Below are 27,853 nucleotides of genomic sequence, written 5' to 3'. Positions count from 1 at the left end.
GCCAATTAATGATTTCGATCTCGGGTCTTCTTTGAAACCATCTTTGAATGCTTGCAGCATAGTGCACGGGATGGTTACCATGCTGGAACAGCAATGTTCCTTCGGGAAAACGTTCTCGGGCGGAGGGAAGGAATATATTTTCCAGAATGTGCTCGTAAGTTCCCGCATTAAACCGGCCACCGATGCGTTCTATAACGTCAGGTCCATCGTAAGACATCCACCCCTAACACGATATGCTAAACCGCCCCGATCTTTCACGTCGGTGCACATAGCGCTGATCATGTCGGAGACCATCCTCACGATAGACACGGACAGGACCTTCGTAATCACTCGAGATGGTTGTTTCGTCGGAGAAAATTACATTTCTCCAATCGAAATCCACTCGATTGGTAGCGAAGGCAAGATGGTCGACAGCTTGTGCTTCCCCAATACTTGGTACAGTCATTAAGTTCTAAGACTTGACGCCTGGAGGGTAGGCTCCCACAAGAATCTGGATGTATCACAAAATGCCGCATAACACGGCGTACATTTAAACAGAACCACATCCTCCCTCAAAATAGTCTCCGTTGGCCGTTATGCACGTTTGCCAACGTTGGTATAGCTGCTGGAAGCACCGTTGAAAGATGTTGGCAGGAAGGTCCCGTATGGCTTCTCTTGTGGCAGTCATGACCTCTTCGGAAGAATGAAATCTACGCCCACGTAGGGTTGCTTTCATGCGAGGAAAGAGAAAAAAATCGCATGGTGCGAGATCATATGAGTACGGAGGGTGTGGAAGAACTGTCACCTGTTGTCTTGCAAGTTCCTCTTGGACAAGGACAGAGCGATGTGCAGGGGCATTGTCATGTAGCAACAGCCAATTCTTTGTACGCCATAGCTCAGGTCGCTTACGGCGAATTGAATCTCGTAAACGGCCAAGGATCTCTTTGTAGCGGGTTTTGTTCACAGTTGCACCTTCTGGGATGAATTCCATGTGAACAATTCCATTTGAATAAAAAAACAGTTCAAGCATCACCTTGCCTTTTGACCTGTCTTGTCGCGGTTTTTTCTGTCGTGGTGATAACGGCGTTTTCCAGGTGGCGGATTGTCGTTTCAGTTGCGGATCGTAAAGGAAACACCAAGTTTCGTCTCCAGTTATTATCCGGTTGAGAAACGTCGGATCATCGTCAGCACTACTGATGAGGTCACCACAAATCGTCATGCGATCATCACGTTGGTCTTGCGACAGGATTCGTGGCACACTGTGCTGGGTAACACGAGACATGTTCAGGTCACCAGACAGAATTTTGTAGCAAGTACCATGGCTGACCCCTACTGTTGCTTCGATATCGCCTACCGATTGGGAGCGGTTAGCACGCACCAACGTTGCAACTTCTTGGATCTTGCGTTCAGTTCGAATTGTTTGTGGCCGACCAGTACGCATATCATCTTCCAAACTGTCTCTTCCTTGCAAAAAACGTCGGTGCCACCTAAACACAACACTGCGACTCACTGCGTCCTCACCGTAAACTTGCTGCATCATTTGAAACGTTTCGGCAGAAGTTTTGCCTAATTTCTGGCAGAACTTGATGTTTGCCCGTTGGTCAAACTGTGACATCTCGGGTTCCGACGTGCGCATTCAAATCACCGTCACAACAAAGACCGTAGTTCTGCTTACAGTGCATGCAATCAACTGTCTCTTGTTGGGTCGAGAGACTAACTGACAAGGTATCATACCATGGCGCCACCTATGCGCTATAGTGCACCACAACGCCACTATGCGCTCAGTATTAGAACTAAATGACTGTACCACGTATTTCCATTTGCGCAGCCCTCCGGCTCCTAATACCAGGGTTCCTCAACCTGCTGATCACAGTCTGTGAAGAGCCGGGAAAGTTAGATTCTGCTCTTATTTCGTTAGCTGTCAGAAAGGGGTCCTGTCGAACTGTCTCGAATAAGAGAGCATCCTCTTACAATGAAGAAATCCGCGAACGCACAGGAATAGGGCGATTTTCGACCTCCCCTAAATTTTGGTCACGATGAACCCACCTCGCGGCTGTACTTCCAGGAACACCGACCAAACAGCCAGCAGATCTAGCCCCATATCCAGCCTCAACTAGAGCTATAACTCGCTGTCTCATGTCACGTCGGTTCGCCATTACGATGAGAAATGAGGGATGACGATAATACTTTAGTGTAGACAATGACTATTTAACGTGATATAGAATTATTGAAATAACAGGTATCTTGCATAGTAAGAGTTAATAAATCATCCCTAAATTAAATAACTAAATAATAGGAAGTCCAATTGTTGCGAAAATAATCAAATTAAATCTAATTACATTAAGTAAACAAACTCCAAGTTATGACACCACATTGCTACAGCTAAATTGTAGGTTATTAACATAAGCATTGAATAGGTCCGTGGTTGTGCGTTGGACGACAAAACCATCACCGAAAGTTCGAATCTTGCCGAGGAATGTAACTTCTTGCTTTTTATAATGTAAATCAGACTTCTAACTACAATCATTCATATTTCTTAGATTATTTATTAATATTTATAGCCAACATTGAATTTGTGAAGAAAAGACTTTTGAAATCTCATATGGAATTTGTGATCTGTAGTGACATAAACATAGATTATCTCTCGGAACTTTTCCGTAAAAGTAAATTAAATTCACTCCTTGAAACTGGAAACCTTAGTCGTAGACTCATTTTCTCACAGCATACAAGCTGAAGTAGCACAGCCATTGATAAATGTTTTGTACACAGAATTAGACTGAATTCCTATTCGACAGAACCTATAATCAATGGTTTGTCTGAACATGATAAACAAATCCTAAGTGTTTCCAATGTTACTGAACAATTTTAAAATATTAATTTAAAAACTAAGAAAGGATCGTAAATGCTGTATCTAGTGATTATTTACATTTATGTCTACAAAATGAATCTTGGAAAAACATATATGTTACTGGTACTACTGATATTAAGAGTAAATGTATTGAATTTTTCACTTAATTTCATAATCACTTCAGTGGATGTTCTCCGCTCATTGTTGTGAAAATATTCAAAAGTAAAAACATGTAGATAACGCAGGGACTTCGAAATCTCATGTATTAAAAATAAGAATCTATATGTAATGAGTTGCAATGTAATGATCTTCATGTTCTTAAATACTGCAAGGAGTACAGTGTAATTTATCAAAAATTATGAAAGAGGGAAATAGAATATATTTGAATAGAAAAGTACAAAATTCAGATAATGCAATTAAATCTATTCGGAATATTATTAAATTTAAACTTGTAGATATCCTAAGAAATAAAATATTTTTTCACTAAAACCAATGATTATAAAGTAGAGGATACCAAATCTATTGCAAATTCTTTTAACGTATTATAGTATATAGTACAGAAATATTATTGACAACCTAAACATTCAAGATTTTGCAAAAGATACTGCAATTGGTTACTTAACAGATGCATTTAATAATTAGTATTAATATATGTAATTAGTCAATAACTGCAACAGTGCTTTTTCATTCAATCATAACATGAATAAAATAGAATGAACATTAAATTAAACACTATTGCAAACACGTAGATAAAATAGTTAAAATTAACTGAAGGTGTGAGAATGAAATAATCCAAAGCCATACTTTTAACAAAAATTGTTTTGTGCGAGTGCATTTCTTACACATATGGGAAACCTTTTAATAAAATATTGTAATAATTAATCAACAAATGACTTAGCCTAAGGACTCTAAACCTTTGTAAAAGTTTGTCTATTATTACATATATTTTTTAATTTCATTTTAATTGTTAGTTTTTAATATATATGCATTTACATTGTATATGTGTGTATAAATGCCTTCATTAGATTAACGTTTATAATATTATAACTTGTAATTTTGTATTGTTTGCGATCATTAACACTTAATCTCAGGACTTTGTAAATCTCTATTTCAACGTTACTTAGCTGTTTCAACGTTATTTAGACAAAAAAAAATCGTTGTGTAGACTAAGAATCTAACTCGCACTCTTCTACACAACACGCAGAAGTCTTACCGTCTGAGCTATTGAAACGACATGAAAGCGTTCCTTTCTGTGGGGAGTGTCGATCTAGTCACGAAGGTCCATTGTCGATTTAACTACACGATTTATGTATATATTTATCTTTTATTTACGTAATATTATCTTATTTTTTGCAGTTTTTGAAGTGAATTTCGGAACGATGCTAGTAACAAACCAAATAGCCTGAATTTAAGTAACTCAATATTCGTTATCTTGTGTATCGGTGCTCTGGTCTCCGATCATGCGCAGTGTCTGTCATCTGAGACTTAGGAATATTCAATCGTCTCATCCTTTTCCAGGGAAACTGTACATTACGTAGTCCGCTGGACAGTGTCAGGATTTAAATTGTAATTTTATTGACCCTCCGATTCATCTATGTAAGTGTGTTCAGGAACATTGTTGTTCCATATTAGTATCTACACGATACTTTTTGGCCGTTTATATTTATGAAGCGGAAGCATATAAGCTAATATCTTAGACTGAAAGTTACAGTGTTTTTGGTATTGTAACTTTCATTGTAAGTTCAAAATGCTGAGTTGCTTATGAACTCCCTTACATTCTAAATGTTAATTTCACTGTGGATTAATATCACGGGGTGGCATTATTTGCAAAATTTTATTCTGAAAAATTTTAATTTTCGATATGAATTCCGCAGGACAGGCATATGCCAAAATTGATCTGATTAGACTTTTATGTAATGTTATGTCTGTCTTTACACTGAGACCATGGCTTCTATTTAAGGTAGGATAACATTTCACAGTATTGCTGCCCATGCCTGTCTGCTTGGTTATGTTATATTTCGCTTTCCCCACCCTTTTCTACAGGCTTATCTGTAAAGTATAGTGGCTGGACTGTCTTAGTTATTTTTGAAAACATTTGCTTTTTGGAATATTGGACGTCTACGTAACATTAAGTAACTGTTAAAAATAACCTCATTAAGTAAGTAACTGTCATGTGATGTCCTCCTTTTCGATGACTCTGCTACTTAACTACTCAGATCGACAGTAGCATCGACATGTATTTTTATTATTGATGTGGGACGAGAAGTTTAGTCTTCTATCTAGCGTGACTCCATTGATATGGGACGAGAAGTTTAGTCTTCTGTCTAACGTGACTCTACTGATGTGGGACGAGAAGTTTAGTCTTCTGTCTAGCATGACTCTATTGATATGGGACGAGAAGTTTAGTCTTCTGTCTAGCGTGACTCCATTGATATGGGACGAGAAGTTTAGTCTTCTATCTAGCGTGACTCCCAGGTATTTCAATAAAGTGTTCCATTGGACTGGTAATCCGTATATATGGAGTTGTGTATCATTAGTATGTAAAAATTTATTGTGATGTACCGGAGTACGTATGATATTTCTGTGTAGGAATTCTGCATTATCATAATATGATGAAGGATGGGTGGAGCGGAGAAAAAGTCTCTCCGGCACTGGGACTCGAATTTAATACGGCGCTCATTCCGTCGGATCCCGGCCCCTCAGGCACTCGTAATGAGTGCACCTCTGCACATTGTGCCACTGTCACACATCTGTGACACAGTGCATGAGGGTTGGCCACTAAAGGGAAACTAAGAGTTGGAACTTAAACTGAGAAGATTCAATCCGTCATCGGAACTGGAATCCGGTGTGGCTTAGTGGATAAAGCGTCCGCACGTAGAGCTGAAAACCTGGATTCGAGTCCCGGTACCAGAGAAAATTTTTCTCCGCTTCACCCATCCTTCATCTTGTAAAAATTTGCTACTCCTACTGAATATGATGACCTGTGTTTTTTCAATATACAGATTTATACGCTATATGTTGTAACTAAGGTTCAATTTCCGTTAATTTTCTTCGTATTTTATTAATGACTTTTATGACCAGTTTTTCCAAGTAATGTTTAATTTGGCTTAACAAATGTTAAATTAACAGCTGGTTTATTTTAAACGTTTTGTTAAGATGTTTTCCATTTTTCCAACATAATTTTGTTTAAAATAACCAACACTTAACTTTAACTGTTGTTAATACTATTCTAACTACTCAACAGCAGTTGGTAATGATTTTGCATATATAAGACAACTTCTTATTGGCTGATATTATTATTAGTATTTAAATTCTGTACTGTAGAGTAAGTCATGAAACGTGTAAAATCGTAACCTGTTACAGTAGCCATGATTCATACAGTACAGAGAGTTGATAAATGAAAGTTGCATTGACTACTATTGAATAATAATAATTATTATAAGTATGGTTATATTTTATAATGCTAAATATGAATTTCTGTTAGAAAAATCTCAGCATTATGACCACCAGGTGACAATAATTACACGAATGTGTGTAGTCAACTGTACACAAAACCCCGAGGAGAATTCCGTATAATATAAAATTCTCTAATTCAGGTCCATGTATAAATTATGTGTAATTTCGTCCTAAAGAAGCAATTGCTGCTGAAACATTTTATTATTTACTCACTGCATATTTTGAAGTATTATTGACATCGGCTATAGTTGAAGAGCCAGTAACATAGAATCTAGAGTTAATAGTAGCTGGTGAATTGGAACAAGTGGCCTATTTCTGTTTGTAGGATATTCAAATCTAACTTCAATTTCTTGCCACGTTGAGATCGCACATTTCCTCAATATTAAATGGATAATAGCTCAGCATCGAAATAAGCGTCAGTATGATAATCAGTTGACTTATAAAGATTATCTTCCCTATATTAATATACCAAAATATCTTTTAAATTATATATTACCAGCCTTATGGCCGGTTTCACAAAGCTTCATTAAGGTTTTAATGATTCATTAATTTATTTACTGGTTCATTAAATCATTTTTATATCTCACCAAGCATCTTTAGCCTAACGAACCAGTAAAACTATCATTAAATTTAGTAATAGAAATTTCCGTCTTTAAATTTTTAATTATTCATTAGTTGCAATACAAAATGCGGAACGTTTCGACGCAGAATTGCTATATCTGGAACTGCTCGGAAATTAAGAGTCAAATGGAGATAATGTTAACCATTTAAAAACCGATCATTTTGAAAATTTGAATGACACAAAAATTCACAAAAGATACCGCGTCACGAAGATCGTGGTACCGGTACTCAAAAATTTTAGAAGAAACTGATCATAGGTTAGAATATCATAAAAACGGCTGAAACTAGTCAACTAAGTAGCATACAACTGAGTTTATTTTAAGACATGAAAGTGATTATTATAACTACATACCGGTACCTAAGAAATATTAGTAAATTAATACATAATGTGCATTCAAACATAACAAAACTTAATTGGTATATTAACTTTCATTTATTAGAATTATATTATAGCTAGCGATAAGATATGTTTGCACTGGCTTTAAAACATAAGCGAAAGAGCTGGATTCTTGGAATTTATAATCGTTTTCATTCCGATGGAAATTTAATTTTCTAGCAGGATAATCACCCCGCGCACACCGCCATAAACCCATAAACGTTCAAAGACGGTTCACGGAAAAGCATGAAAAAGAGGAGGATTGACAAATATCGAGACATCCCACCTCAAAATCCAGATCTGTTCTGGGATCAAGTCCTGGCTACCTGAAAAGATTTCGCTAAGGACCAGAACTACTGTATTTCCGCGATCTGGTGGACTCAATGCCCTGAAAATGCCAGGCAGTGATAGACGCCAGTGGCATGTGGATGAAGTATTAGATCCACATGTGTATTTATTTTATTTTTCTTTGATTTGTTTGTTTATCTTTGCTTTATTTCGGGAAGAAAATTGATCTCCCAAGAGTTTTTTTTTTAATTCTCCTAGTGGAGCCATAGTTGCGAAATAATTCGTTCCAATACACAAAATTAAAAAAATGAAGAAAGGTAACATGTATAAAAATTAGTTACCTACGTTAATAAAAAGAAGTTATCACCGAGAATCGAACACGGGCCCCTGGGATGGCAATCCAACTCGCTACTGACTACTCCATCGGAGAGTCGTGACATAACCTGCGCGACGAGGCACATACAGCTACTCGGCTTGAAGTCTACGGAGACAGCGCACATATAAACGTACTCGTGTAAATATTTTAATGTTCAGTACTAGTTAATGTTTCATTTGGACTGATTTACTGAAGCTTGGTGAAACCGGTCCTTACTCTAAACATTCCTGAAAGAGAAACATAACATGTTATTTTCACAACTTTTGTCTGCTCAGCTGTGGTGTTATCCGCCATGTTTAACTGTTTTTTAAATGAGTTAACGGCCTGAAATCCTACATTTAAAGTTAACAAACGCTTAAGAATCTGTTAAGCCAAACTGGTGTTGAACAAATGGAAAATCTGTATTTAACAAACTGTTGAAGGTTTAACAGTCGTTAAGTGTTCTAACAATACTTGGACAAACCGTCCATTAATGTCATTAAGTCTGAGTGATCAGCAAACAGCCCTAGGATGCCGAAGTCAATGTCAATGTCAATAGGGAAATGGGAGGAGAAATATTTAAAAGGTACGCAAAAATGCGTCCTTGCAAGGAAAATTGATTTTGAGAAGAAGTGTATATGTTAGCTCCAAGGTTGGTGGTCATTTATGTCACTCCGATTTTCGCCATTCCATTGAAAGAACATTAGAGAATTTTAAAGTCTCATGATTCTGTCATGAGCCCTCTTAAATGGCAATAGAGAATGGTGCAAGACGGACGTGGAAAATACTTACACTTCTCTTTCCATGGTACCACTAATGAGATCACAGTAAACTTTTTTTCAGAATGTTACACTAATAGTTTTGCATCAGGTATAGATGTTTCACGTAAAAGTATTTGAAAACCCCTAAACTAATCATACTTATGAAATAGTTACTTAATCTATTTTTATGTACCGAATTTAGTCCCATGTTAGACCTTTTTTTTCTTTTTAATGCAAGAAAGTAAGGGGGTCTTATATGCGCATATGTGAAAAAAATTAGTAAGAAATTTAAGTTTTTTTTTTTTTCATTTAGGTAACAATAGGTCTAAGTATAGAAATTAGTTTAAAAATGTCTTACTTTTTATCCTTGAAATCAGTCAATCACAATCAATTCAAATGACAAAATAATTCGCCCGTTTGTTACTCATTTTTACATTCACACCTGACATTGATCTCTGTCTCTCTCTCTCTGAATGACCTCAGAAGTACAGTATGCGAAAACCGATACCATCAGTAGAAGAAGAAAGGTAATAGGCAGTTTGAGGGTAAACAGACAAAGAGTGACAGCGCGAAGACAATTGGAGAAGTACTCGTAAAGGGACTAGGGAACAGAGGATGGTTTCAGAAATGGATTTTACCTTGCAAACTTTCCATTAGCATTTGTGTGATATTTTACACTACTGTGAAAATTCCTAGATAGCAATTCAGAGCCTAGAGCCTTGTATTGTACAGTTCTAAGAAAAAAGAAATTGGGCCAACCAGTGGAGCTGTTTTCATAGCGACATTCACACGATTGAGTTCGCTGTATTTGGACTCGGACCTTCGTGTTGGGGTTAGGAGTCCCGCAAAGATGTCCCAGGTAGCCGAAAGCTCTGGGACACAGGACTTTCATTCTCAGAGTTCCTCAGGACTTCGCTTCTTAATTTCGATCAATCAATGAAGGAGACAGTAATTGCAGTTTCCTTTTATACCACCGTGCTCTTACAACAATATAATTATTATTATTATTATTATTATTATTATTATTATTATTGTTATTATTAAATTGTCAAGGTCCGCAGTTCGGAGCCAGCCAGAGTAGGAAATCTTCCTAACAGTTTTTTTTTACTACAAGATCTATGAATATTTGTCTATTGTTTACAGCAAATTAATTTCCCCGCATCATTTCGGAAGACGTGAAAAGCCTTCATACAAAAATGAAAATAAATAATTGATTAACTAGCGGACTTACTTGTGTTAATCATGTAAGTCTGCCTATTGAGTAGGCTTTGAGGATGGTGTGATGAAGCACCGAAACAGCTGTAAGCCGCACAGACTTACATAATTAACACGAGTAAGTCCGCTAGTTAATCAATTACATATATTCAAGTGTTAAAAGTAGTGTACGCAAGATTCAAAATGGATGAAAAATGAAAACTTCACGTCTAAGCATGCGCAGTGTCTGTCAACTGGGACTTGTTATTTGAAGGGGTTCAAAACTTTTTTCCATAACTGTTTATATGTAGGAGTGGTCTTATATACGGATATACAGGATGTTTCCGGGCTGGTGTTACAAACTTTCAGGGCTGATGGGGAAGGGCACATGCATCAATTTGAGATAAGGAACCCTGGTCCGGAAATGACTAAGTCGAAAGTTATAAGAAAAAATAATTGTGTGGAAATGGAATTGTAATTTCGCACCACGTGCCCTCCTTCTCTTAACCTTTGGAACAGTCGTGGAAAGATGGTATGGGCCGGATGTCTCCTACATGGGTACTTGACCCGATACAATCCGTGAGCTTGTCTACTGTTCCCATTGGCTCATCTGTATTGGAAAATCAGGTCTGCATATTCCGCTCTCGTGTACTCCTCCATTTCACTAGAACTGATCGACTGGACACTGCAACTTGTACACATACACTGCTGTCTGCAGATGTGCATATCAGAATCGACCATGTCCGTTACACATTACGCCATCTGCATTGCTTTAGTGTAGTTTCCTGTCCCCACCCCTCAGACAACGCACTGAACGGAATACTGTAGGTAGACAACGTAAACAACGTCAGATGAATACACATAAATAATGTGCACAGAGGAATAAATTTATTTAATTTCCACACAACTATTTTTGCTTCTAACTTTCGACTCAGTCATTTCCGGACCAGGGTTCCTTATCACAAATTGATACATGTGCCCTCCGCCATCATCCCTGAAAGTTTGTAACACTAATCCAGAAACACTCTGTATACCTGTACCGGGTCTTTCATAAGTCCGTGAAACAATTTAGAAATTCACCACAAATAAACTAATCAACGGGTACTACATTTTATTACACAGAAATGTAGATAAACTCTCTGAGCATTTTTACACATTTCACAAATGCTCAATATGTCCATCCTTGCTGATATGGCAGACATCTTTCCGACAATTCATTTCACCCAACACGCGTGTCAGCATATTACGATCGGTCAGCGGTAATAGGTCGCGAAGTTCTGAAGGTTACCGGGCAGTGGGGTACAAAAACAGTGTCCTTCACAAATCCCCACAAGAAAAAAACGCAAGATGCTAAATTCGGTGACCTGCCACGTTGTGATAAATTTGTGTTGAGATAGCTCGTACGTTATTGTGGAAATGGGCCTGACAGCCGTCTTGTTGAAAAATGTAATTGTCACAGGTTTTTTCCTAACAAAACTTGGGTTTCTCATTCTATCGGTATAAAAATTACAATTATCCGTTGCTTAGTTTATTTGTGGTGAATTTCTAAAATGTTTCACGAACTTATGAAAGACGGTGTATTTTACAGTTTTCTCTTTAAAAGTAGATGGAGATCTAATAAGCGAGTAAATGCAGTAATGAGGGAATTAAAGTGACGAGTATTGCGCATTAAAATTTCAGATATTTTCAGTCGTTGGCTTTAAACTTTTAATCAGTTTAAAATACATGTTCAGCAAATGCAATATAGGTACATGGCAATGTTCTCAGTGCCGATTCTCAAAGTAGTTGTGAAGTCGAGAAATTATGGAGTGGTTTTGTTTAAATATTTTAATACCGATCCATCAAAGTTTGTACCAGCTGGTAACATCCCGTGGATTATGAAAGCGTTGCGATATACAATTTAATTATAGTTGCAGCGAGTATGACTTTGTTGTGCTCGCCGAGGCGCTCGCTCGGATGCTGGGAGAGAGATCAATGTTTTGTCCGGCGCCAGCGGACCTCGGTCGCAATAACGTCTTCTCTTCCACTGGCACCGACCCGACCCGACGCCTGCCAACCCCGCCCCTCGGGCTGGCTCTCTTCGGCAACAGTAGAAAGCGCTAATGATCTGCCTTTGTGCATCTGTCCGTAACAGGTAGACTACTTGTAAATGAACCGATTAACAACGTTGTGATAAAGCACCCCAGTTACACTGAATAGAGACAAATTATGCGGACCTCGAGGCCCACTGGAGTCAACTGAGGACATGGCCATTGTGTTCGTAAAGAAGCCTCGTAGAGTATGTGAATTTGTCAGGTTTAAAATTTCTGAAAGTTAGGTGTTTGAATCGTATGTTGAAATAGAAAGTTTTCAACGTTTCGGAACTAGTTGCAGGTCACAAGATCCATTCATTAGACGTCTAAAATGGTACCAACGGCATAATTTGCATCACTGATTAGGTGTACTGTTTGTAATAATACTTTTTATAGTGCTATTCCTAGAAGTAGATCTTTAAATCCTTGGCAAACGTATAAAAATTTAACTATTATTGGTAGCGTGCGAAAAGTATTTCTAACACTTGATTTTCAACTGTTTGCGCCGATTGCTAATAAAATTGTTTTCCACCAGATGTCACACGGCAAGATCCGCAACCGATCAATAATGCAGCTCAAACAATGCAAGGCCTAACTTTGAAAAGACTGTTTTTTTTTTTTGGTTAAGAAATTTAGACAAATTAAATAACTTGCTGAAACTATTTTATCTACCATTGCTCTCTCGCTCACTTAGAACAATCCTTAATGTAAGTCCGTCAGAGTCGAACGTGCCAATGAGTCCAAGTTATTGATAGGAAAATGATTGCGCTGTTTATAGTAGATGGATAGATGTAAGTCCATCGAGACACAAGCAACCCCTGGTGAGCCCATAAGAGGATATTCGCATCGAATTTTTATAGGCTACGTCAGTATCCTCATAATATATAAGGTCGTTTTGGGAGATCCCGACACTTTTTAGAAACGTAGCCATTGCGGACACTGTTTCTAGTGAAAAAAATTCGAACTAGATGAGAACTGTGTATACTGTGTTTGCAATCTACGTGTAAGTGAATCTCGTGGCTTCAATTTGTGTTTTACATTCACAGAAAGCAATAAACACAATACATGTGAGTTACACTTTTCTTCTCGGCCATGAAGTATAATATACCATCTTTAGTTTACTGTACATGTGCGTGATATTAGTATACGCGTAAATTATTGTATATCATTTTACAGGTTGGTAAAGGCGCCAAAGTGATTACCTTCAAACAGTTATCTTTGTTTCGGCTATGTTGTCGTGTACTCGGGTAGATTTCGACACTGTGTTTTGGGGAAATCTCAACATGTAAAATTCTCTCTGATTTCGTTTTTGGTCTTTCTTAGATGACCTGGGGGACTGTTTCTATCAACATGTATATGTGTATGTTTGATCTTAGGAGAGTTCGCAATCCTTCATATAGCTTTTCAGTGCCACCTTGTTCGTCTACCAGTTTTTCTCTCTGTGAATTTGTCCGTATGTATGAAACTACCCATCTTCCATTGAACCAGTCTTAATTAAACTTCATATTTTAATTTTCATTGATATCGGACAAATATGAAAAGGCACAACTCTCGATACAAACATGGAATATCAATTAGTTCGGCATATCCTTCGCCTTGATTCTAAAGGTTCTATAGATTAACAATTGACGTAAGAGAATTGACGTCCTGACTTAATTAAGGATAACACGTTTGAGCACGATCGGGTTTTAGCCGAAAATTGAAGTGAAATTCGTGTTGAAGAAGATATTAACGCTTTCCCAAGAACACCATAGACACCATCTGCATAAGGACATTTACGTTTGTTTAATTCTTCACAAACTGATACGTTGTTTCGCTACTAACAGGGTGCGAATTAACGGGAGAACGCGGGGGATGCTCCCCTGTTGGAAAGTTATTCCCCTCTCATAAATTCATATTGACATCCGTGCCGGGAATAACTTCTATCCCTGTCACGAAATATAATTTTAATACGAATATACTTTATAAGGTATAAAGAAAGCAAAGAAAATAATATTGATGTGTTACCATCACCGGCAAGCTGACAACAATGTCTTAGGAATTACACATCTTATCACCTATTTTTAAAAGTGTGATCTAGTCATGATACAGTGGTGAGTTTATTCATTACTTTATGATTCTTACTTTCAATGTTTACATTTCCATCACAGTAATGTCAACAACAACAACAACAACAACAACAATAATAATAATAATAATAATAATAATAATAATAATAATTTTATGTATGGTATCTAGGAGTCTAGAAGTATATCAGAAATGTTAATTCGCATCCTGGCTGCTAACACTTCCAACTGGTGACAAAAGAATAAGAAACCTGCAAGACTCAGACGAAATAGCGTCTGAAAATTGTAGGAAAAAGTTGAATGAGACTAAACAGCAAAAAGAAGTAGTCTTTCCCACAGAAGGAAGCCCGGCGTTTAGGGGAAGGGAGGTAGTTCGTCAATGTGGACAATTAAAATAACCTATTGTGCCGCATGTAGTGAGTATTACTACGATGTCAGTGCTAGAGAGCTTTGTGTTCGGTGTTTTGGAGAATACCATAAATGGTTTCACGAGGTATGTGTGGAAAATGGCACCGGTAAAAAATTCACATTTGACCAACGCGAGTGAGAGTATTATAAAATAGGGTAAACTAGGGTCTGTTGGACAGTCGGGCATGTTGGACACTCTGTATTTTAACGTGTTACCACGCCACTTATAGGCACAACATTCTGCTAGAAGTCAATGACGGAAGTAGCCCCACTCGTGCCTACTTCCGTCATTGACTTCTAGCTGAATGTGGTGCTCACAAGTGGCGTGGTAACACGTTAAAGAACGGAGTGTCCAACATGCCCTACTGTCCAACAGACCCTAGTTTACCCTATTTATATTTCAGGAGCAAAATTTGTGTTGTATATTTTGGGTTTTAAAGTGTTTCCTATGTTTGTCATACGATGTCGAAATCTACCCCATTATGGAAGAAGTCGACACTTCGGGATCAATTTGTATTTTTCTAATACAGTGATATCAAATGATCACATTGGCACCAGATACGAAATATAAGGAAAACATGTCCATACATGTTAAGAGAAAAAATTAGAATAAAATTGACTTTAATTGGTCCCAAAATTAACATTCATTCCTTAGCGTGTCCAGAAGCCAGAAAAAAAAATATATATATACACACACATATTCATTCATAGTATTCTATCCGAGGGTAGGTTTTTCACCGCATGCTCAGCTTTCGCCAATCTTTCTTAATTTCTGCCTTCCTCTTTGTCTCCGCATTTGATCAACATATCTTAATATCGTTTATCACCATATGTCTTCTTCTGCTCCGAACTCTTCTACCGTTCACAGTTCCTTCCAGTGCGTCCTTCAGAAGACAGTTTCTTCTCAGCGAGTAGCCCAGCCAATTCCTTTTCCTCTTCCTGATCAGTTTCAGCATCATTCTTTCTTCACCCATTCTTTCCAATGCAGCTTCATTTCTTATTCTGTCTGTCGACTTCACACGCTCCATTCTTTTGCATATCCATATTTCAAATGCTTCTATTCACTTGGTATCAATGTCCGCGTGTCAGCCCCATATAAGTCCACACTCCACACAAAGCACTTCACTAGACTCTTCCTTAGTTCCTTCTCCAAAGGTGCGCAGAAGATGCTCCTTTTTAGGCTATATGTTTCCTGTTAACCATTCCTTCTAATGCAGCCTTTAATAGGCAATTTATTCTTAGCCAGTGACACAGCAAATTTCTTAACTAAAAATGTACCCGTAGATATTTAAAAGACAAATAACGGATTGATTCTCATTTCCAGTACCAAAATATGGTGAACATGTCTGCAGACTGCTCAGATATGGTCACTAGATGGTTTTATATATTTATATTTCAATTATAAAATAAATATAGGCCTACAGTATATAAAGTAGTTCTCGAGCAGAAACGCCACGTACAAACCACCGGATGACAATACGTCTGAAATAGGCCTAATATGATTTACACGTCTTCCGACTGTCCTGTTCATGGCAGCAAAAATATAATCCCAATATACCAACAATGTACAATTAAAAATGCTCTATTACTATTTGTCTCAATAGAGGGGAGCACATTCAGCCATTTTCAATACTTCTCTGCTAGATAGCTGGCCTGTGAAGGGGTGAGAGAAGGTGCCGAACGAATTGTTGTGGAGGTTTGCAGGATTGGGAAAGAATCACTTCAAGCCCTTGTAAATGATACTATCCCAGCAATCACCGGGAGAGACTTGAGAAAACGAAAAACCCAAGTAGGCTAGCCGGCTCCTGGGATCGAAGTCAGGAATTCAAATGCCGGTGAGTCCAAGTGGACATTTTGCTGGACAAAAAGGTGCTCGGTTAGATTTACTCGAAATATTTCTCCATTATTTCATTATTATCACAACTCTATAAGAAATGCCTGACCTTTGCAGCTAGCTTGATAACATCCGACAACATAGGAAGGGCTACGAAGCGAAGACTCCGTGTCTGACCAGCCACTTGAACTGAAAGTAAAGAGAAAGAGAGAGGGGTGATGTCCAATAAAACTTCTATACGGTAAAGAACCACTTTCGAAGAAGCCTATGTTCCGTCTGAAGGAAGTTGCTTTCATGTTATATGCTTTATAATGTACACTGTGTAGTACCTCGTGATTCAGCTTTGTGCACTCAAGGTTCTTTCCATATCTGAAACTTCCCTTAATTTTGGCGAGGTACTTATGTCTTGCAGATACAGGGTCTCGTCATTGCAGCACAATGGCTTTGTTCCCCTTTCCCTCGATCCTTCTTTAACTGAACATAAAGACTAGACCTTCCACTATTTCAGAGATCACATCATTATCTGCACCATTGTGAACTACTGCTGGATACCGTAGTCTTGTCAGTATCTCAACTTCACAGCGCCACGCCGAACAATGTATTTATACTAAAGTATACCTATTTCAAATATTGTGAAATATGTTACACACAATTCCCCGCATTGTACATTTTAACGGTTGATACCACTTATTATTAATATATAATTATAAATTCATATTATTTGTGTACACTCGTAGAACTTCAGACCTAGATGTTCTTAATGGTGGTTATAATGCTAGATTTTGAATCCAGTGTTCGCGGTTTCAAACCTGGGCGAGGATAATGAATTTTGAAAAGCGATAAATAGCATGGATTTTTTGCCCCATTGTCTAGCGAGGATAAAGACGTCCGCTTTCCACACTCGCTAACACCATAGGCGACCCAGCGATGTTGCGGATTGTGTTCTGATATGTATCTCTTGATTTTGTGACACGTAATAAGTTACATCTATTTTCGACTTTCCTTTCAAAATTCTTGCAGCTCCTTAAATGAAAAAAAAAAAAATCCACAGAGTGAGACAAGTGGCCAACCGGCTTGGAGCTCACATAGATTCTTCTCACAGCCCCAAATTCCGTTGGCAGGACGCGCGTACGCGTACCATTTAATCGTTTTTATTCCCGTTCTCTTTTTCTATTCCTTTCCATTCGATGGATTTCTCTTGGTGGAAATTAAACCTGTTTATTCCTTACACGTAAAAGAAACCTCTTTCACAATAGCCCTGCCAAGACTTTGGAATTCGTTACCTGCTAGCATCAGGGACTGTCGAAATAAAATTCAATTCAAACGCAAACTTACTAGGCACTTGGTCAGTAATTGAGACTCGTTCAGACATGGTTTCTTGTAAATAGTTCTTTTAATCTACCACAAAATATCTCAATATCCGGTAATTTCATCACTATAGAATTTTGTTATTGTAGGTTTAATTTGTAATTTAGAGAATTCAAAAATATTCTTTGTTCTTAACTTCTATGATAAAATGTCTAGCTTTCATTAATCAGGTATTCTTGTCGTACTTTAATTTTTATTGTAATTGTAATTGTAAATTTAATATTAATTGTAATCTTATTGTTCATGTTATAGTTGTAATCCCCTGGTAGAGGGGCAGAGAAGGCCTGACGGCCTTATCCCTACCAGGTTAACTAAATAAATCTAAAAATCTAAAATCTAAAACCTATCTCTGATAGCAATTTGTTCGTCATTTATCACCTAAGCTGGATTTTGGCTTAGTCGTAATAATTTCCACAGTTAAATAAAATATTACTACTGCTAATCCATGTCTGTTACAATTTCTAATTTCTAACCTCCGCATTTGGGTTTTCCCACACTTTTTCTCACATATCTTGCTAATAAAATAATGCAGTTTCCTAATTTGACGCTCCTTCTTTAATTAATTCGTTTATAGTCGCTTTGGCACCCAGATGGATTCGCGATTAGTTAACATGACATTAAATTTTACCACTTACCTTCTTTGTTGCACAGTCATGAAACATTACTGAATTAGATTGAAGTCCAGTGACCAATAGGCATGTCTTTGAGATATGCGAGTATTTTCGGACGAAGTTGGAGGTTGTTAAATATAAATCCTGGATCGTTTGGAATTCCATATGTTTGTCTCTGTTGCATGTATTTCTGCATTCTTTGAAGATGTGGTGGCTGGCGAGTGTTATGAGGTAATTGAAGGGCTCTCTGCAAAGCGAGATAGTTCCACTTTTTCAAAGTTTACTGAACGTCTATCCTTTTTTCAGATTATGTCCTAGGTACCTAGAAGTTTCATTTTATCACTCACTCATTTATTACAATCAGCAATTTAGGGGCAGTGGTACAATATAAGAAATAATGGAACTCCCCCGTTTTGCAATGAAATGGATGCAATTATTAGCTACATTTGCACTGAGCACGTATTTACTGATCGAATATCATGAACTACAACACAAGTAAGACATAGCAGATATATTATCTGTGTGTGTGTGTGTGTGTGTGTATATATATATATATATATATATATATATATATATATATATATATATATATATATACAAGGTGATTCAGACCACTTGTAACAGTCATTTATTTCGGAAACTAATGCAGTAAAATTTTCGAGACAAAAATATTTATAACTAAAGCACATGTGAACTTTCACTTGAGCTTCATTTCATCAATCAATCTTAACAGGAAGTAGGGTCAGTGGTGTATCACTTTAAAATTTCAAATGGGAGTAGTGGTCAAATATGGTACCATTTGATAGAGCTCTTCAAAACAAACAACTTTCAGAGGAAACGTTTTTATTAATTCCTACTCTTTCAATGAGAAAACGTACAAAAAAATCAATGGGTGATTCGGACCATCGTTAAGTCATTTATTTCGGAAACTAGTGCATTAAAATTTTCGAGACAAAAATATTTTTACTAAAGCGCATGTGAACTTTCCCTTGAGCTTGATTTCATCAATCATTCTTAACAGGAGGTAGGGTCAGTGGCGTATCACTTTAAAATTTCAAATGGGAGTCGGGTTCAAATAAGATACCTCTTGATAGAGCTCTTCAAAACAAACAACTTTCATAGGAAACGTTTATATCAATTCCTACTCTTTCAATGAGAAAACGTACGAAAAGATAATGCCATTAATACTGAGAAATGTTACGAGAAGAAGGTGTAAACTAGATAAGTACTTTTAGTGTTGACATAGTACATACGCACAATTACCTGGCTAAATGTAGATCTGGTGGGTGGCAGCACTGTCGATGGGTGTATACAAGTAAACTACTCCTTCCCCTTTGCTCGGTCAACAGTGTTTGCTTTAGTTACCGCAATACAGTATCTACGGCCAGGTCTACATGTACACTGCACTTAGCCAGGCAATAAGCTCAGGTGACTTTGCCCAACAATGTACAACAAGAAGGAAATGTTTTGTTTTCTCTGTACCTACGTATGTACATTTTCCTAGTTTTGCAATTGCTTTTGTGACTAATAAAATAATTACCTAAAAGTTAAGAGTGATTACAAATACCTCCTATGTACTACAAACAGTGTTGGTTTACACAAATCAAGGTTTAATATGTTGATTGTATTGGGCGAATGTCGTAGAAACTTCCGGGCTGCCGAGCGTCTGTACACAGAGAGATATCCGCAACGTGCTCGTCAATCTTGCAACGTTTTCAGGTATCTTGCTGCTCGTGTACAAGCAACTGGACAGCTGCAGCCTAACCATAAACAAAATAGACATATCAGACGACCTGTACAAGATAAGTGATCAGCTGATGTCATTGCTAACGTTCTTGTCAATCCTCACGACTCGACCAGGATAATTGCTAGGGAATCTGGCATTAGTCAAACAACGGTGTGGAGGGTTCTAAATGGCAGTAAATACCATCCTTACCACATCAATATGCACCAGCAGCTTGAAGGAGAAGATTTTCAGAGTCGTGTGGTTTTCTGCAATTGGTTTTCAGGCAAAAACCGCCGGTTTCATCGTGGTATTCTCAGCACAGATGAAGCGACATACAAGAGCAATGGTGACGTCAATATCCATAACGCTCACTACTGGTATCAAGTCAATCCTCTCTGGCTGAGAGAAGTTGGGAACCAGCATAGGTGGAGTGTCAATGTCTGGTGTGGCATCATCGGACATCGAATCATTGGACCTTATTTCTTTGAAGGTGTCATGTATGGTGTCATGAATGCTGACTTCCTGAAGAACATCTTAACCCAGCTTTTGGAAGACGTGCCACTTTCAACACGAGCAGTAATGTGGCTACAGCAGGATGGTTGCCCAGCCCAGTTCTCTTTGGTGACACGTGATGTAGCAAATCAGCTCTTCCCTGGACGATGGATTGGGAGATGCGGTTCTATGGCATGGCCAGCACGATATCCTGACTTGAATCCTTTGGATTTCTATCTTTGGGGACGGTTAAAAAACATCGTTTATCAAGACCGTCCCACAACAAGAGATGACACGAAACAGCAAATTCGAGAGACCTGCCAGTCACTTGACCACGCCGAAGTATTAGGAGTCACTGATAGTGCTAGAACAAGAGTACGGGTGTGTGCTGCTCAGAACGGCAGACAGTTTGAACATTTGTAAAAATTAATGACATTTTCCAGTTTTCAGTAACATCTGTCAACATTAATTGTCTTGTTTATATTTTCGTATTGTCACATTTCTCAACATTGATGGCATTGTCTTTTCGTACGTTTTATGATTGAAAGAGTAGGAATTAATAAAAAACGTTTCCTCTGAAAGTTGTTTGTTTTGAAGAGCTCTATCAAATGGCACCATATTTGACCACTACTCCCATTTGAAATTTTAAAGTGATACACCATTGACCCTACTTCCTGTTGAGATTGTTTGATGAAATGAAGCTCAAGTGAAAGTTCACATGTGCTTTAGTCATAAATATTTTTGTCTCAAAAATTTTAATGAACTAGTTTCCAAAATAAATTACTGTTACGGGTTGTCTGAATCATCCTGAATATAGAATGATTCACGAGGAAAGGTAAACATTTTAGGATGTGAATGCTGAAGTCATTCTGAGTGAAAAATTTCATATGGATATAGGTCCATTTTCGAACGGTTACGGGGATATGGCTCTTTGATTTCACAAAAACGTCTGAGATTCCATTGTACTAACTCGCATTTAGAGACAGATAAAGGACAAATTTAAAGTTTATATTCACCTATGCATACATACCTAATATGCTAGAAGTCGGGGTCGATGTTTTCGAACATTTTCAAAGGTACCTCCCTCTGCTTCAATGCATTGTTGCGCTCGGGCGTGAATCGCGCTCATCGCTCGGGAGAGTTGCACGTGGCTGTATTTATGCCGCATCCAAAATAGGTCGATTAGCGACTCTCTCGTTTCCCCTTTCCTTTGCTATACTAAGTCTTTCACCCAAACCCATAGACAGTAAAAATACTCTTCGATATGGTAACCTTCTGTTCAGAAAGTGTCGTTCATATTCAGCGACGGCACGCAAGGAACTTCCAACTCACAAACCATAAACATACACAATATTGGCATATTCTGCAGTCAAAAATTTATAAGGCATCCTGAAAAACACAACTTAACACTTCCGATAACTGTACCTGTATAACTACTGTATTGTAGGTAGCTGACTGAACTGCTGTGAACCGATAAGTGATAGCGTTTTGTTGTGACATTTGTAATCCCCCACCACCCGGTTTGTTTCTCATCTCTTATCTACATCGCTCACAATGCAGATTCCAATGTTACGCCATTCATCGGGGACCTTGTTTCACGTCTGCAGCATATGGTAACGTCTGATTCACAATGGGGCGAGACGTTTTACCAAAAAAGTGCATCTAGCTCCGCCATCGTTCGAAAACGGACCTATGTTCATATGAACTTTTTCACTCAAAATGGCCTAAGATATCGTATCCTAAATGTTTTACCTTTCCTCGTGAATCCCCGTTTATAATTATATATATGCAGGAGCTATCCCCTTTTGAAATGATACAATTTGAAGCACAACTCCAATTCCACTGTAACTTTATGGCCCAGTACTGGAACCTGGATATATTGCGCTAACCCTAAAGCAAGGCGCATTTCCAAATCCACACCAGCTGAGTACACTAAGGTTCGCTGCGTACCCAGGTTTCGAGCAGGCAATACCACTATCGAGGAATGCTATGGGATGATGACAGAATGGAGAAATATTAACGGTATAATGTAGATGTATAATTTGGAGAAACGGAAGAACCCCGAGATAAACTCCAACTCCGACCTTGTCCGCCACAAGTTTCACTATGGACTTTTCAATGAAAAATTCCAGACCTGACCGGAAATCGAACCCGGACCGCCTGCGCGACAGGCCGGAGGTCTGACTACTCAGCCACCTCAGGGGACTTCACTGTAACTTACTACGAAATGCTCGGAATCATACGGGTCTTACACTAAAAGATCGGGCATATTTTGCAATGTATGAAAGAAGTAAAACTTAATTTGACCAAAAAGTGGAGCCACCCCCTTTTTTCAAGGAGCCTTTCAATTATTATTAACGTTCCTTCATCCTATTGATGTGCAATGGCGAATTTGAGCGTTAATCTTGTATGTTTCCAACCAATGTTTTCTTCTTGGATTTTTATTTACGGTTTCATATTTTATATAGAATATCTTTCCCCGCACTGAGTATGGTCACCCTTTGCCGGATCCAAGTGAAACAAAAAATTGGCAGAATTTCAAATGCTTATTGTAACAACACCATAAGCTACAGTCTAATATTAATGTTATTAATAGTTAGACCATGAACCAACGTAACTTGTATGGCCACGCTCAATGGCGCCACCTCCCCTTGTTATGGGCATGTGAGGGCACCGATTTTGCATATAAATTATCCGTGCTGACTCTCTCAGTGATATCTCTGCATCCAAAGCACCTACAGACCAATACTACCACTCGTAAGATTTGTAATCGCTAGTTATGCATTATTAAAGTGATGATAGACATGTACGATACACGTTGAGTAAACAGTAGAAAATTCATTGTCAGCTGAGACTAATTTCGGAATGCCACTTCATATGAATAGAACAAAAATAAAATATGCAAACCAACGTAACTATAGTTTCATTCCCGAAACTGAGTGACGTATTGTACGTGCCGGTATGACCCCTATTTAGGGTATAATTTTTTTATCGTGATCCTGTTTTCAGATAGGTATTATTTCTACGGTGCGCACTAAAAAGAATATAGGTAATAAATTGCAAGTTTTCAGTGGAGCAAAAGCATAGTTTGAAATGAGGCTTAGTATCATTATGATGGACTGGAAGTCTGACGCTTTACATCATTATTGTGGATGATAGATATATGCCCTTTACACCATCTGAAGAAGTAAATTTTTTGTATTCACATGGAGGTCAAAATCACCAATTTCTGACTTATGCCCTTTTACTGCGCACCATAGATTTATCACTTTGGGTTGTCAACCGTACGTCGAGATTTAATATCTCTCTAGTTTCGAATTACTTACAGGTTCTAATTTCAACATCTGAAGAGTCGCTCACTAAGTTGTGCGTATCTGTTATGCTTGGCTTGTTCAAGAATCTGAATCGTCTTTAAAAATCATATTGCTTCATTTTTATTTTATTTAAAACCTCAATGAAAAGTTATATTGCAGATTGAAAGTCATGGCCTTTTCCTAAGTGAATGACTGGTCCCTAGCAAGTTAGACATGATAGGCTGCTGTCTCAAAGCTAACTTTCATAGCTTCTCTGTGTGTCTTACTATTCCCACAGAGAGGGACGCCTCTTCCGCCTTCCTCTTGCTAGTTCACTACTGAGGACTTCGCTGCAGTCGCCCACTCTGTGTTAGACACTACGTTTCCGCTCTTTAGAAACATTTTCAGGCTTCAAGAAAGGGCACCTTCTTCTATTGTTCATGGCTCTCCAAAGAGATCGTTTACATAAAGAAGGCAGTCGCTTATACCGGTTAAATATGTGACCTAATTCATGACAGTAGAAGAACAAGAAGAAGACGACGAAGAAAATGGTGATGAGAACGTAGGAATTATTTTTCACGTGGATTACGGTATTTTTCTCATTAATTTTAAACGTATCGGATAGGAATTTCGTTAGGTCATAAATAGAGGATACTAGAGAATTTAGAATCTGTCACTGGAGTTATTTTTACGTTAGTGAGAAATCGACTTTGTTCCTAGAAAAATTGCAACATAGCAGTAAATTCAGAAGTGGAGACGATTAGGTAGCCGATGTTGACAGAGCTGACCGTCCTTACGTCCCGCGGTAGTCAGGCGTTATGTTGAAGCACACTTCTGGTAACTTTACATTAAGTGATTTATTGATAATTTTAAAGTAGTGCTTTTTTTCTGGCGGAACGCGCCGGAAGGCCGTTCCAACACCTTTTTTTTTTCTTTTTTTCTTTTTTTTTTGTATTTTTCATCATGAAACAGATAAATGTGTTAATAATTATTAGGGAGCGAATTTTTATGTGCTAAAAAATTTAAATATATTTATTTTTGTGTGCTAAAAAGTACGAAAATATTTGCTAAAAATATTTTTTTTTTAATATGACAAAAATACCTTACTTAGCTTGAAAAAAAATGTTAATAGGTACTCACCAATCACACTTGAGTATCAGTTGCTAGTAGTTGTCTGAGAATTGCAGTGAACAACAAAGGTCATTTCCAAATTCTCCATCACAAATGCATGCCCATTATCTCTGAACAACGACATATACTGTGAAAACGATCTTTCCACATCACAGGACGTCAGACGTGCATATTTAAAGAGAGGAATGTCACAAACACCTACACCGTCAATTTCACCTACAGGCACACCCTCCAATACTTGAACAACTTTACACATTTTTTTATATCCACTATTTTGCCGTGAATGCACACGTGAAGCAGCGGCAATGTGCTTGTTTCCAGACATGTTGGGTTACCTGAGAGCTCTGATCTGCACTTACTGATTTACCACATGGTTGGCAAAATAACGCTTTTCCGTCGGTATAAAAATGTTTTTAAATTCATGTACATATTGCTGTAGATGCAATCTTAAACTCGATTTGATTTTAGACATCTTAAGAGGCTAATATACACGTCTTAACGTAAAAAGTGTTCCTATCTACTGACTGACAATGCAGGAGAAATGCTTCCTATAGCGACGCCACCACGTGTACACTACGCAGCTTATGCTTATGGTCAGATAACGCTGAATCACAACAAGATGTATTTCCTCACTTCATAGGCATGAACGAGAGGCGAGAGATTTGTTTAAATTAAATAATGTTTATACACGAACTCTTATCTGTTGTGTTTCACAAACAAAGCGCTGAATGAAATCATCTTCAGCAACAATAAACATTCCTAATTATGTGTTGCAAAATCTCTCCTTCTTGTCCATGTTAATTTATTCTCATATAATAACACTGATATGCTATGTAGCAGTTCTCAGAACTTGAGGCGATGCTTTTACAAAAATGGATCACCGATACACCACACAGCCCATAGAAACACGAAGCAACCAAGAATTCTTAAAAAGATAACGTATTTCTGAGTGATATAATTGATTTAGTTTTAAAATATTTAAAAGTTCTTGTAAAAAATTACTTAAGTAAAAAAACTCCAAGATATATGTGTTTATAATAGATTTCCTGAAAATATGTATTTACATAAATTTTTTGTGAAAATATGTGTTTTTACGTGAAATAAAATTCGGGTTTTAAACTTGAAACTTGACATTCGGAATTTTTAACTTTGTTAATTGTGTTTTATCACACGCAAGAAAAATGTTTAATTACATAGGAATCCGCTTCTTAATAATAATCATATTATGAACATAATTTTTCTTTCATCTCAGCGTAGGCCTTGAAAGTCTTTAAGTTGGACGAAAAGGCGGTAAGGAACCACAAAATTCCGGTGCACTGGACAGTAAACATTTCCCCGCCTGCAATTATATATTGCACCAAGAGTTCCACCAGCTTTTTCTGCAGGAGAAGAGCACTCTCTTAAATTGACTGAGAATATTGGGAATTAAATGAAAGCCTTTCAGAAAACACGCTACGAAATGCTTCATATAAAATAATTTTTATCTCTAAAAAGGAAACAAAAACGAGCAAAACTGCATTTAATATTTTGTTTGAAATGTCCCAAAGAATAAGCCCCTGAAATTAATGACATTACTTACGATTCAGCTTGTATACTGGACAGTCACACTGTGAAATTAGCACAACGCTACAAATTTGCCTTAAACAGCAAAATAAATCAGTTTGACAGCATACAAAAATGTACATTTAGACTTGGACTAGAGACTGCTAGTTAAATATGCTCGATACCCTCTAATTTAGGATCAGACGCTGTAAACCTGTGATGGGGGATCTCTGACTTTACTTATGTTCCGGAAGAAACGACACGAATTTATTTAACCATTTAAACTTCACAACACTCGACCGGGTTTACACCCGTGAAAGTCTGATATAATGGAAAGCTTTGTTATCACTCCAGTTGTTTAAATGTTATCTACGAAACAGAAATCTAAAGCACTTTGTTAGCATCACTTTGTTGCCAGGAAATGTTTCGAAATATAAGGGATAAGGCAGCCTGGGGGATGGAGACGCAATACAATTAATTTAAGTGCTTCTGGAGGAGTGATTTATTCAATATGCTTGGCAACATGTGCGAACAGGTCATAAAACAGATAATGTTAACACTAAGTGAATCTCTGTTCAGAGAATTGTGCAAAATGTATTAATTGAAATTAACAGATGAAGTAGAATGGACCACATTTCTGTCCAGTGCAACTAAAGCAACCGAATTGTATTCTAATAAACATCAAAATACAAATTCTGGAAAGTGAAACATTAGTTATGATGGTAGTGGTAATAGTTGTTTTATTGTTAGTAATGATAAGGTTGTGACATTGCTCGACGTGTTCTGCTGTTGATAGTATTATTAGTTATAGTGTTAGTGATATATTTAGTGCAAGTATTTCTAGTAATCATAATGTTGGTATTAGTTGCAGAAGCGGAGATAATGTTTTGTGTTATACAGAATGTTTCCGAGGTAGTGTTACAAACTTTCTGGGATGATGGCGAATTGCACATGTATCAATTTGAGATAAGGAACCATGGTCCGGAAATAACTGAGTCGAAAGTTATAAGCAAAAATAGTTGTGTGGAAATGGAATTGTAATTTGGCACCACTTGCCCTCCTTCCCTTAAGTTTTGGAACAGTCGTAGAAAAATGGTATGGGCCGGATGTCTCCTACGTGGGTACTTGCCCCGATACAATCTGTGAGCTTGTCTACTGTTCCCATTGGCTCATCTGTATTCGAAAATCAGGTCTGCTTATTCCGCTCTCGTGTACTCCTCCAATTCACTAGGACTGATCGACTGGACACTGCGACTTGTACACGTAGACTGCTGTCTACAGACGTGCATATCAGGACCGACCATGTCCGTTACACATTACGCTATCTGCATTGCTTTAGTGTAGTTTCCTGTCCCCATCCCTCAGACAGCGCACTGAATGGAATACTGTAAGTAGACAACGTAAACAACGTCAGATGAATGCAGTATATGTA

Source organism: Periplaneta americana, chromosome 8 (genome assembly GCF_040183065.1).
Source record: "Periplaneta americana isolate PAMFEO1 chromosome 8, P.americana_PAMFEO1_priV1, whole genome shotgun sequence".
In the NCBI taxonomy this organism is placed as follows: domain Eukaryota; kingdom Metazoa; phylum Arthropoda; class Insecta; order Blattodea; family Blattidae; genus Periplaneta; species Periplaneta americana.
The sequence above is the reverse complement of the archived record's forward strand: the minus strand, read 5'-3'. Positions refer to the sequence as shown.